The sequence below is a fragment of the Pan troglodytes genome, chromosome 18 (genome assembly GCF_028858775.2).
Source record: "Pan troglodytes isolate AG18354 chromosome 18, NHGRI_mPanTro3-v2.0_pri, whole genome shotgun sequence".
NCBI lineage: Eukaryota > Metazoa > Chordata > Mammalia > Primates > Hominidae > Pan > Pan troglodytes.
In genome coordinates, this window is record NC_072416.2 from 74,013,234 (window position 1) to 74,026,983 (window position 13,750).

Below are 13,750 nucleotides of genomic sequence, written 5' to 3' on the forward strand. Positions count from 1 at the left end.
ATATATTTTTCATGAGAAAAACATATGGTCTGTTCATATAAGAGTTTGTTGGGGCCAGGTGAGGTGGCTCATGCCTGTAATCCCAGCACTTTGGGAGGGTGAGGCAGGCGGATCACTTGAGGTCAGGAGTTCGAGACCAGCCTGGCCAACCTGGTGAAACCGCATCCCTACTAAAAATATAAAAATTAGCTGGGTGTGGTGGTGCGCGCCTGTAATCCTAGCTACTTGGGAGACTGAGGCACGAGAATCACTTGAACCTGGAAGGTAGAGGTTGCAGTGAGCTAAGATCATGCCACTGTACTTCAGCCTGGGCAACAGGGTGAGACTGTCTCAAAAAAAAAAAAAAAGTTTATTGGGACAGGAAGAAACCCTAATTCTTGTTTATTTGTTTTGCAGATGAGAAATTGGGGTTTTTCAGATGTGATTCCGTTGTCCAAGGTAAGAGTGAATGTGAGTTTTGGAGCTTGAACTCAGGTGTCTCCCTGTGTCATGATTCCTTCCCAAAAACTAACACTAGAAATAATCAGAACAGAGTGAGTTTGAAGCCTGACTCTGGTAATTACTAGGCACGCTGATTCATAAAATGTGGAGAATAACATCAGCAGAGACATTGTGTCGTAAGGATTAATGGAGTAGTTAGTGTGTGTGCTTGTAAGAGCTTACTAGGATGTCTGGTGCTTTTTAGGAGATCAACATATTTTCTTATACTCTCTGTAGAAGAGAATATTGTTTTCTGCTTGTGTGTGATACTAATTGCTTTGCTTATGTTCTAGATCCTCTTTTCTTCTTCTCCACCATCTGCTATCAGCTCCCCCACAGCCTTACCCCCTTCTCCACCTTTGTGATTTCCCAATTCCAACCTCTCTACAAGCACTTAGTGGACAACTCAGGTTGTCTCTCTTATTTAGAACAAAACATCTTCCATCCAATATATACTTACCCACCGTCTTTGCCCTCTTTTTCCCCTGTCAAGTTTCTTTGCAAAACGGTCTATATTTGTTGTCTTCATTTTCACCTCCTATTTTCTTGACAACCTATTACAAGACAATTTTGCCCTGGGCTATTCACCTGAAACCTTGGAATCATTGTGCATGCCTTTCTCTCCCTCTCCCTCAATCTTATACAGTCCAGTTCATTCCATATCCACATTCTTTCTAGATATCAATTTACTTTGTCCACAAATCTTTGTATTATTTTCATTTTTTGTATGGCTGATTCCAGTGTTAACCATAGTTCATGAAACAAATGTGGGACTTAGTGTTAGTTGCTATTGGCTTCTGAGCCCAGGCAACCGCTTTTTTGATGTTTCATGAATAATTTGCTTTAATGTGCTATGACTCAGTGTGTGTGCTTAATCTGGAAGATGGGAACAGTAAAAACTGTTAAACATGTGTTGTGAGGGATAAATGATAAAACTCATACAAATTGCTTATAATTTCCAGTCACAAAACAGGTATTTATATTTTTTGTTGCCTATTTTAAAATTCATGTACTTGTTTCTGAGACATCTCTTCACTGACACCAATGTGATGTTGCTAAAATATTTATTTACACCTTAAAATCCTTATTAGTTTTCTGAGAAAACTCAAAACCTACTTATCTGACATCAAAGTGTAATCTGACAGCAAACAGGATCCTGTCACTCGCCAGTTTGATTTCTCTTCCACATCTTTTAGCCTTGCCATAGATCAAACTTCATTCAATAGCTATTGTTACTCATATTAAGCTCTTCTGTTTTGTACATGTAGTTGGATCTCCCTAGAAGGCTCTCACTTTTCTTACTTTTATCCTGCTTCCTTGCCATGTTCCAAGAACCAGTTTAAGCATCATCTCAAGAAGTGCTTGGATATAAAATAGGCAGAGAAGTTTCAATATTCCTGAAGTTTGAGAGAAAATAGACACAATACAATGGAACAAATAATGAAAAAATAATTCGAGGAAAGTTTTTTGAAATAAAAGTATATGTGGACCGCCGGGCGCAGGGGCTCATGCCTGTAATCCCAGAACTTTGGGAGACCGAAGCTGGCGGATCACAAGTTCAGGAGATCGAGACCATCCTGGCTACATGGTGAAACCCTGTCTCTACTAAAGATACAAAAAATTAGCCGGACGTAGTGGCACGCGCTTGTAGTCCCAGCTACTTGGGAGGCTGAGGCAGGAGAATTGCTTGAACCCTGGAGGTGGAGATTGCAGTGAGCCGAGATCGTGCCACTGCACTCCAGCCTGGGCAACAGAGTGACACTCCATCTCAAAAAAAAAAAAAAAAAAGTATATGTGGACCTATATATTGAAAGGACACATCACAGACATGGGAAAATTGACCAGAATGGTCAACTCTGAGATATATTATAGTAAAACCATTGGCCTTTATTGATAAAGAAAAACCTTTGAGCATCCAGGCAACAACACCAAGTCACATATTAAGGAACCATAATAAGTTTGACATTAGACTTTTTAATAGCAAAATTTTGTGACAGAAGACAATGGAGTAACATAATTAAGATGCTTAAAGAAAAAAAACAGAGAAAAGTGCATTATACTTGGCCAAACTGTCATTCAAGTATAAAACCTATTGTCAAACTTAGGAACTTTTGAAATTTTTGGGAACTTTTTTTAATGAACCAACCCTGAAGAATCTACTAGAGAATTTGTTCAAAGATGAAGATCTAACAACCATTTTATAAGAAATAAAGAATAATGAATAGCATATTAAAATGAATTCACAGAGTAAAATCAGCAAAATCCATGAGATGGAAACCCTGTAGGACAAATGATCAGAAATATTCAACAAATAAATTACCAACAAAACGAGACAGAAAGGGGTTGAAGAGAAACATGGATTAAAAGAGACCTTAGAGACATGTCAATTAACTGCAATATATGAATCTGATCCAGCTTTTTGTTGAAAAGGCAAATGTAAAATTTAAGAACCAGTTGGAGAAATATCAATATTGCTTGGATATTTGGTGATAAATAATTTTGTAGAGATGTTTTGATAGTGATTCCTATGGTTTGAATGCGTTCCCCAAAGTTCGCGTGTTGGAGACTTAATCCCCAATGCAACAGTGTTGAGAGGTGGGACCTCTGAGTGGTGATTAGGTTTTGAGGGCTCTGCCCTTGTGAATGGATTAATGTTGTTATTGTCTCTCTCATGACTGTGAGAATGGGTTTGTTATAAAAGTGAGTTTGGCCCTCTCTCACCCTCTCTTGACTGTGAGAATGGGTTTGTTATAAAAGTGAGTTTGGCCCTCTCTCACCCTCTCTTGACTGTGACAATGGGTTTGTTATAAAAGTGAGTTTGGCCCTCTCTCACCCTCTCTTGACTGTGACAATGGGTTTGTTATAAAAGTGAGTTTGGCCCTCTCTTGCCCTCTCTTTTGTGCATTCCCTCTTGCTCTTCCACCTTCCACCATGGGATGACACAGCAAGAAGTCCTTTGCCAGATGCTGGCCCCTCAATCTTGAACTTCCCAGCCTCCAGAACCATGAGGCAATACATTTCTGTTCATTATAAATTACCCAGTCTCAGATATTCTGTCATAGCAGCATAAAACAGACTAAAACAATGATACTGTGGTTTTATTTTAAAAAATGATGTAATATTGAAAAAATACATACTGAAATATTTAAGAGCATTAATATGATGTCTGGGTATTTTCTTCTAAATATTTTAGTGGAGGGGTATGTGGGTGGAGTACAAATGAAAGAAGATCGCAAAAGCTGTTTCATGGTTATGTGGGAATCCATTCATTTGTATTGTTTTTTTTCTGCTTTTTGGTGCAATTATAATTTTCCATAAGAAAAAAAATTAACCCTAAACAGATGGGACTTGTAGAGGTAGGAACACGTAATAGTGGAAAGCAGTAACAGATGGTCATCTGGTAGTTGGGGAGGGGCGGATTATGAAACTACAAAATGACAAAAATGTTACGAGCAGAGTTATTAGACTTACACCATTTAGCAGAAGGGCTGATACGCGTCAGTAGTCCCTGAGGACATTACTGTGTTACCTACGGGTCTAATAATTCATCTCACAAACAAAGACAATGAATAATCTAGCAAATGCTAAATTATGTTTTGCATAGACTGTTTCAGAAAGCAGAGGTTCAGTTAACATATTTTACAAAATTTTCATTAACATCTTGTCATGTTTGAGATTTCTCAGCATACAACACGATTTGATCCAGAATCCCCACGACACTGTGGCATATGTCTGAGATGATGTAGGAGCAATGGAAATGCACTGCTAAGATCTCCATCAAGAGAACCTGCTGCTGATAGCACCGTTGACTGACAGCACCAGCTGCCACCACTTGGGTTCCTCCCTTGCATTCATGCTGAGACCATGCTTCTCCTGGGCTGCTTTCAGTCAATGACTGAGCATGGTGGGGGCTATTACTACAGGCCCATTTTTGCCTAACTCAGAAGTCCTTTAACAAGCAGCTTTTGATCAGGGACACTTCATTGGCCTGGTTGAAGTTTTTGCAAAAGTGGGCTGTGGAATGTGGAATGTGGAATGTGGAATTCTTCCTTCCCTCTTTTCTTTCACAGCTATCATCCTGCCTCACTGTCTGAGGCTCTCTCAACTTTCTTCTACTCCATTCCTTTTTATCTGTCACAGGCATTTCCCCCAGTAAACAGCCTGTGTATCTAACCTTGAATTGGCTCTGCGTCTAGGAAGAATCAAACTGTCAGAGACAGGCACTGAGAGAAGATCAGTTGAGAACACTCCTTGAGAACTCAATTGGGTCTTCTCGTTTTCCATTTCAAAAAGGCAGAGAACTAAATCAGCAAAGAGTGAATTATCATGCTAAGTTCTCAAAAAAGGCTTGATTCTTGATGAAGACAGCCAGGGGACTCTGAAACTTCGCTTTGGATTTATGCATACGGTTAACTCTCATTGCAGGGCCGGTGGTATTTTGAATTTATTACTTTCTGATTGGGCATTACTTTTTTTTTTCTTAGGGCACAAAGGACTATCTTGAATGACATGGTTTTCTAATACCTACAAGCTTTATATCTTTAATTACTCATCAGAGAAGGCAGGAAATAAAGTAGTTCCTAAGCATATACATATTTCAGGTATCTATTTCTGGAAAGAAGATTTTTTACTTGTTTTTAATTTGTTTTTTCTTTTTGCTGATATCCTTTTGATTATTCACCCCCATCCAATTATCTCACCCTTTTGAGGTGGGCCTAGCTCTTGATGGTGGTGGGTAAGGCGCAAACAGAGTAGTCTGTGCAGCCACCTGCCACAACATGTAGCAACCCAAGCTGATGCAGAAAAGCTTCCTGGAGAGTGATCTCCATCCTGCTCAGGGTTCATCTTTAGCCCTCATGTGACAGTCCTGGCCGAAAGGAACTGGGTGAGTCAATGTACTTTAGGATATCCTGTCTTAGTTGTTGTGGTTAAAAACCTCACCTGCAAAAGAAACAGCAGGCTGGCACCATGTCTGAGACATATAGAAGTTCTCTGGCTGAACACATTTTCTGATAACTGGATAACAGAGTCATGGCTTGTCAATATGACTCCAGCCATTATCATTGACACAAAATCCTTTCTAAACTTCACCCTATCTCCTCCCTCCTTTTGGGGTCTTAAGACTTCCAGGGCCACACATTCCCGACCTATTTTTCATGTCTGCATCTTCAAGATGTAGATTGAGTCATGTCTAATTCTATTTGAATAAGTTTTATTTCTTCAAAGCAAATCCATCAAACCAGATATGTCTCAATGTGTAACAGTACAGAGATTTTGGTAATGTGTATTTTCTATGTATATATTTCTTAATATAACTTTGTATTTTAATAAAATAAATGTCCTTACTGATCTTGTCAGGATATTCAAATTTAGCTTTATTTTTTCTTTTATCATGAGCACTAAGTATATGCAGACTGTATTTGCAATACTGTTATAGTGACGTATACCCTTAAATTCTCAATGTTTCCTTTGGGGCAAGAATAAAATGTATTTTCTTTTTAGCATTTTGGTGCTATACTCATGCAGACAAGGACAAGCATTCAAAACCTGGTGCAAAAGTCATCCATCTTGAGTTGAAGGACAAAAAAGAAAGCATATGGCAGTTACATATTAAAAAATCAGAAATTATACTTCCTAACACTTTGGCCAACATGTTTTAAATCCATATTTGGTATGACAACATATGGCCCAGAACATCATTGTTTCTAGGATGGGATTAGAAAAGGAAAGGTCACTCAAACTGGGAAAGATATATATATATATATATATATATATATATATATATATATATATATATATATGTGTGTGTGTGTGTGTGTGTGTGTGTGTGTGTGTGTGTGTATGTGTGTGTGTGTGAGTATATCTATATCTATCTATCTATCTATCTATCTATCTATCTATCTATCTATCTATATATTTGAGATGGAGTCTTGCTCTGTCACCCAGGCTGGAGTACAGTGGCACGATCTTGGCTCATTGCAACCTCTACCTCCTGGGTTCAAGCGATTCTTCTGCCTCAGCCTCCCGAGTAGCTGGGATTACAAGCATGCGCCGCCACGCATGCCTGGCTGATTTTTGTATTTTTAGTAGAGAGGGAATTTCACCATGTTGGCCAGGCTGGTCTTGAACTCCTGACCTCAAGTGATCTGCCTGCCTCGGCCTCCCAAAGTGCTGGGATTACAGGTGTGAGTCACCATGCCCAGCTGAGATTGATTTTTAAAACTGATACTAGAACAGGTAAGAGAAGAGTTAGTATAATTGGAGTTAAAGTGAGAAAACACAATCCTGACCCCATGATTTTAAAAAGGTCAAGCTACCCCTGTTGTGACCCTCATTCCAAGTACTATTCAAGTGAAACAATCTCAGGGATGTAGCTGGCACCAATGACCTTTTTGTTCTCCTTTAGTGAAAGAAATCTAGGCACCTTCGGCTGGGCTTGGTGGCTCACGACTGTAATCCCAGCAGTTTGGGAGGCCGAGGCGGGTGGATCACCTGCGGTTGGGAGTTCGAGAGCAGCCTGACCAACATGGAGAAACCCTGTCTCTACTAAAAATACAAAAAATTAGCTGGGCGTGGTGACTCATGCCTGTATTCTCAGCTACTCAGGAGGCTGAGGCAGGAGAATCGCTTGAACCCAAGAGGCGGAGGTTGTGGTGAGCCGAGATCGTACCATTGCACTCCAGCCTGGGCAACAAGAGCAAAACTCCATCTAAAATACACACACACACACACACACACACACACACACACACACACAAAAGAAATCTAGGCACCTTCAAAAGTAGCTGGCTCTAAATCTTGGAGTAGAAAGAAACAGGAAAAGCCTCCATTTATTTTGTTTTTTTTTTTTCATAATGTAATTAGAATTTTAAGGATCTGCTGAGATGTAGAAAACAGAAAAAAAAGGATCAGACTTAGGTGTTACAGGGATCTTCCCCTTATCCACAGTTTGCTTTCTGTAATAGTTTGTTATCTGCCATCAACTGTGGTCTGAAAATACTAAATGGAAAATTTCCAAAATAAACAATTCCTAAGTTTCTGATTGCACATCCTTCTGAGTAGTGTGATGAAATCTTGCACTGTCCCGTTCTGTTTCCAGCGGGTCTATGCTGCATACACCATTTGCCTGTTGGTCACTTAGTGGCCATCTCTGTTATTAGATTATCAGATTTACAGATCACAAGAAGGGTGAGTACAGTACAATTAGTTATTTTGAGAGAGACAGACCACATTCCGTAACTTTTAGTATGGTATATTGTATAATTGTTCTATTTTATTATTAGTCATTGTTAGTCTGTTACTGTGCCTAATTTATAAATTAAACTTTATCATAGGTATGTATGTATAGGAAAAAAAGGAATATATTTAGAGTTCAGTACTATCCAGGGTTTCAGGCATCTACTGGGGGTTTTGGATTGTATTCCCTGAGGATAAGGGGTACTACTGTAGTGAGAGATGTAAAGAGAATTCTCAAAGGATCTTCTTAAAAATCTCTGCTTAATTTCAGAATTGCTTGGTTTTAAAACAACATTTATTGGCTGGGCTTTGTGGCTTATGCCTGTAATCGCAGCACTTTGGGAGGCAGAGGCGGGCGGATCACTTGAGGTCAGGAGTTCAAGACCAGCCCGGCCAACATGGTGAAACCCCATCTCTACTAAAAATGCCAAAAATTAGGCCAGATGCAGTGGCTCACACCTGTAATCCCAGCACTTTGGGAGGCCGAGATGGGCGGATTGCCTGAGGTCAGGAGTTCAAGACCAGCCTGGCCAACATGGTGAAACCCTGTCTCTGCTAAAAATACAAAAATTAGCCAGTCGTGGTGGCACATACCTGTAATCCCAGCTACTCGGGAGGCTGAGGCAGAAGAATTGCTTGAGCCCAGGAGGCAGAGGTTGCAGTGAGCTGAGATTGTGCCACTACACTCCATCCTGGCCGACACAGCGAGACTCTGTCTCAAAAAAAAAAAAAAAAAAAAAAAAAAAATTAGCCAGGGTGGTGGCACATGCCTGTAGTCCTAGCTACTCGGGTGGCTGAGGGACAAGAATCACTTGAACTTGGGAGGCTGAGGTGGCAGTGAACCGAGATCGTACCACTGCACTCCATCCTGGGAGACAGAGTGAGACTCTGTCTAAAAAAAAAATAAAATAAATAAGTATAAGTAAAAATAAATAACATTTATTAAGCCACATTTTGTAAATGTTCTTGGCCTTGCACCTGGACTTTAAAGTTTTAAAATTTGAATGTATATTCTATGAAGGTGCTCTGGATTATGCTTTGTTTTGCTTTGCCTCTCCAGAAAACAATACATGCAAGTTGTTTTAGAAAATGTTCTACTATCATTTATTTTATTGTTTGCTTATTTTGATTTTATCATCTTTCTCCCATACCTTCAAGTCTAATTGCTAATTATCCTTTCCTCAAATTCTTAAGATGAAAACAAAGTTGATATCTCACTTACTTCGATTTGATGCACTTTACGTTCCATAGCAAATATTTATTACATCCATAAGTATCATATACACTATAAACCTAATTGTCATTACAAACTGGAAGTGTGCATTATCTATTGTCTTAACAAGATTACTTTGAATTATTGTTTTCTTCTATCTTTTGCGAAAGCATGTTATTTGTCTCTCTAAAACTTGTTAGATAGTGTTGTTTTAACTTAAACACTTTGGAATTTTTTGGTAGACATGAACACTTTTCATTTTAGCATGAAAAAAATCTCACTCCCGATCTGGGAATATTCTTAAGCAATTACTCTGATTAAAAGACAATTTAGTTAAATTATCTTGCTTTTTGCCCTCTGTGTTGGCTGATGAATTTTCACGACTGAACGTATCCCCCTGTCACCCCAACTCAGATCAAGATCGAGACTTTACCAGCCACCCCTTCTCCTGTTCACTAGTTGCCTTCTCCTAGTTACCATCACCTCAAGTTAAGCACTTCCCTGACTTCTAAAATTATAAATTAGTTTACCTGGCTTAAAAAACTTTATTTAATGTATATTTTTACCTGGCTTTTATTTACTCAGTGCTATGTTTGGTAGATTTATTTTTGCTGTTCTAAAACAAAATATCCTCCCTATCTTAGAATATTCCACTGCATGAATATTTACTTATGCAGCTATTGATAGACATCTGGGTAGTTTCTTCTTTCTTCTAAGCTAAACATATGCACACCCTTTAGCCCAGCAATTTTATTGCAGGTATATAACCAACTGAAACGTTTATGCATATTCACTAAAAGACAGCTATTAGAATGCTTATAGTAGCAATATTTGTACTATCCTTAATGTACATTACTACCTGCATTATACAGATATTTGTATTTTGCAGAACCATTTTGCATGTGTGATTCTGTGAGACATATAAATAAAACCTGTTTATCTTTTAAAAGGCAAAGAGACCCTTTAAACCAATGGTCTTTTAATTCTCATTCCAGGACAAGACAAAGGCAACGGGCAGAAAAGTGTACAGCCATTTCTGTCACACTGAGAATCAAGCCTGGATTGCCTCCAGTGAGAAGATGATACAGGACTATTATAAGGACAAGATTTTTCAGGATAAGACACAGTTCTCATGTGTTCAGGCAGATTGCTTTTCAAATCACTCTGTATAGGGATGGGTTAAACCCAGCTCTAAAATAAATATTTATATGCCCTAAAGTTTCCAACTAGGAAGGCAGAAAGGCTCAGATATCAATGACCAGCATGGGCAGTGACATGGGTGAAATGTGGTGTTGCTGGCATCAAATTTTCTCAGCTTTCAACTATTCTCTATTTTTCTAGAGGATTGAATACATCCTGACATTTGAGAACTGGTTGTTAGGCAATGCATTTGAATTATTAATAAGAACGAAGAGGTAACCATGGCAAGAGAGGAAAAAAATAAAGCTAGCTCTCCAGGTTGCGGAGATGGTACCTGCAAACTGCTAAGATACATAAAAGCAAGGGAATACAACTTAGAGCATAGATGCTTAAATGCACTTCCTTTCTCTCATCCACTACCTTAAAGGTAGCAATTATGCTTTATGTGTCCATGATAACAAATGTCTTCTCCATTCATCTGTGGCTAGTAGCTTACAAGGCAAAGATTGCACACAAGGTGACAGGTTTGCTCTCCTCCCTTCCCCACCCCCACTCCCGCACATCCCCCTGTAAGAGGGACCTCTCATCCACGTCTCCCAGAGATTACTGCAATTAGCATGTTTCCTATCAACCCTTCCTGTAAATCTTTGGTTCAAGGAAGTTTCCTTCCATCCCTCACCTAGAAGAAAGTAGACGAAAACACAGGCTCAGCACTTTCCAAGTCAAAAAATATAGTCAGGTCCTCACCAAACATGGGCAATTCTCTGCTCTTTATCTACGCATTTCCTCAACCTTACATTGACTCAAGGAAGATATGCTTCCCCTTAGGAGAGCCAAGTGAGTTAGAAACCATTGTCATAGTGTGCCCAAGTGTGAAAATTATTAAAGTACCCTTTTGTACAGCTCCTGGATGAGAGGAGACAATAGCTGGTAGGGCTGGAGTGCAGGTCTTTAATCTTCTATAGGAGTCACTCGTAAAATTTGATTCGTTCAATAGAAGGGGTGCTGGAGTACCTGCTAGAAGTCAGGCCCACCCTGTGCTCTGTACTTGTCTGTACTTGACACACATTTCTCTTGAGGGCCTTTTTTTTTTTTTTTTTTTTTTTTTTTTTGGTGGACTTTCACTCTTGTTGCCCAGGCTGGAATGCAGTGGCGCGATCTTGGCTCACTGCAATCTCTGCCTTCCAGGTTCAAGCGATTCTCCTGCCTCAGCCTCCCTAGTAGCTGGGATTACAGGCACCCGCCACCAGACCCAGCTAATCTTTTTGTAATTTTAGTAGAGACGGGGTTTTGCCATGTTGGCCAGGCTGGTCTTGAACTCCTGACCTCAGGCGATCCGCCTGCCTTGGCCTCCCAAAGTGCTGGGATTACAGGCATGAGCCACCGCACCCGGCTGTCTTGAGGGCCTTTTGGACTTAGGAGGAATCCAGATCACATAGAGAGATACTCCGTTGTAGGGTAGAGTAACACACAGGGAACACTGAGATGAGGGGTCCTCCTCCTTGCCTAAACAAGTCAGGAAACATTTGCTGAGGAGGGGGCCTTGAATGTGGTAGGGGATCTACAATGCTGTCCACCCTGCTGGTGATAACTCCTTGAAAGCTTATAGCCTTGTTACCTTGCTCACCAAACTACAATGGATCCCCAGAATAATAAATCCAAATTCTTTTGATGGCAACTGAACACCCTAATTACCATTCAGCATGGTTCTCTTGCTCTTCCCTTCAAGCAATACTAGTTTCTATTCCTCCTGCTTATCCTTCCTCCTGTGCTGCCATTTAAAATGTATATTTTTCCAACTGCCGCTTATTCAAATCCTCTATTTTCTTTCATAGTCCAGCTAAAGGCTTACTTTCTCCAAGAAACATCTGGTTTCATACACATATTTCTTTCACTATACCTTCCGCCTCTATTGCAATGTCATAAATTTGTTCTGATGTTATTTTGAAACAGTTTCTGTTGTGTAAGAGTACCTTGTCTCCCTACAGGGATAAAATTCCCAAAGACAATAAATTCAGAGTTCTAGCAGATAGTTCAAAGAGCAGGAGGTTATGAGAGAGAGTACCTCCCCTCCCTGATCCTCAGCTCTCAGGCTGAGCTGTTCTCTGGATAGTGCAGCAGCTAAAGTCTTGGTTTCAATGAAGATACGTTTCCCCATCCCCAGAACCTGTGCGGAGGAGCGGTCCTCTAATGCGGTGTTGGTGAAGAAGGATTCGAGAGGGAAACACCAGGAAGCCCACAGCTCCATTTCCCCTCCCAGATTCTACAGATGCAGGGTGGGTGGTCTCTAGGGAGACGTCTCCAGAACTAAGATGTATTAGTTTCCGAGGACTGCCGTTACAAACACACAAACTTGGTGATTTCATAGAAGTTTGTTCTTGTATAGTCTAGAGCCCAGATGTCCAAAATCAAGGACCATGCTTCCTCCAGAAGCTCCAGGGAAGAATCCGCTGCATACCCTCTCCTGGCTCCTGGTAGCTGCTGGCTGTCCTTGGTGGACTCTGGCTTGTAGCTGCATTACTCCAATCTCTGTCTCCTTGGTCATATTGCCTCTTTCTCTTCTCTCTGTCAAATAAATCTCCCTTACGCATCTCTTATAAGGGAACATCATTGGATTTAGGGCCCAACCAGATAGTGCAGGATGACCTCTTCATCTAACAGTCCTTCATTTAATTACATCTGCAAAGACCCTTTTCCAAATAGAGTCACATTCAGAAGGTTCTGGGAATTTGGACACGAACCTTTTTGCAGGCCGTCATTCAACACCGACTACATCAGGTTTCTGACAGTACCATGGTAATCGAATTCTCTGAATTTTCCTCTAACCATGGTGATTTACGAAGCATACTCATCATTCAGCTTAAGAATGACAAATAATAAAGTCACTTTCTGCTCCTGAGTTATTGGCTGAAATGTATACAAGGAGCATTTGCAAAGTGCTTTCACGAAAAAAAAAAAGATAAACTAACTCTGCCCTCAAGGATATTATAATCCAGTAGGAAAAGTAAATATGTACACAAGTTTAGGAGAGTTGAATGAAGGTGAAAAACACACCACTGTGAAGCAAGACTAGGGAGAGAATAAAAGCTGTTCCTTTTCTCTCTCTTTCTTCCCCCACAGCACTCTTGCTGGCATGCATTCAAACACCTTATGCACATTACAACTGTCCCATTAGCTGATGCTTTAGGTCACTTCTCTCATGGATGCTGAAGGCCAATGGATACCCTTTGATAAATGTGACTTTCTGGAGTTCCCATGAGCCCCAAATCTGAACCTGTCATACAGAAAATTTACATTAAATGTATATGGCAAATGCCTCAAAAAACTCAAAGAAAAGCCAAAGTGAATAATACTATTTTTTCAGATTTATTTTCTTTAGTAATGTGAGTCTATGGATAATTTCATATAAAGAAGATATATATTATGTGCAATAAATACATATAAATGACACATAAATGATATATATGCATAATGTCTACTCTTTATAGAGCTTCTGTTGCCTGTATTTTATACAGGACTGGAAATAGATACACATGCAATATTATCTACCACTAAAAATTTTTAGCAATTTTAACTTCTCCTTTGTGGGAGCTTTCAGATTTCCATTTCTGTCTTTATCCACAGTTCTGTGCCTTTATCCATGCAAAAGTAACATTAAATCACTTCCACATAAGGACTTAG

At 39.8% G+C, this 13,750-nt stretch overlaps 1 long non-coding RNA gene across 1 annotated transcript in view; it reads left to right on the plus strand.

Moving 5' to 3' along the window:
• LOC134808770 (uncharacterized) overlaps positions 1-10,010 on the plus strand; it is a 53,298-nt gene extending 43,288 nt beyond the window's left edge. Inside the window, exons 3-4 of the long non-coding RNA XR_010152458.1 lie at positions 397-438; positions 9,925-10,010. This is a non-coding gene — a long non-coding RNA (uncharacterized LOC134808770). The remainder of the gene's footprint in view (positions 1-396; positions 439-9,924) is intronic.
• Positions 10,011-13,750: the final 3,740 nt, after the last annotated feature.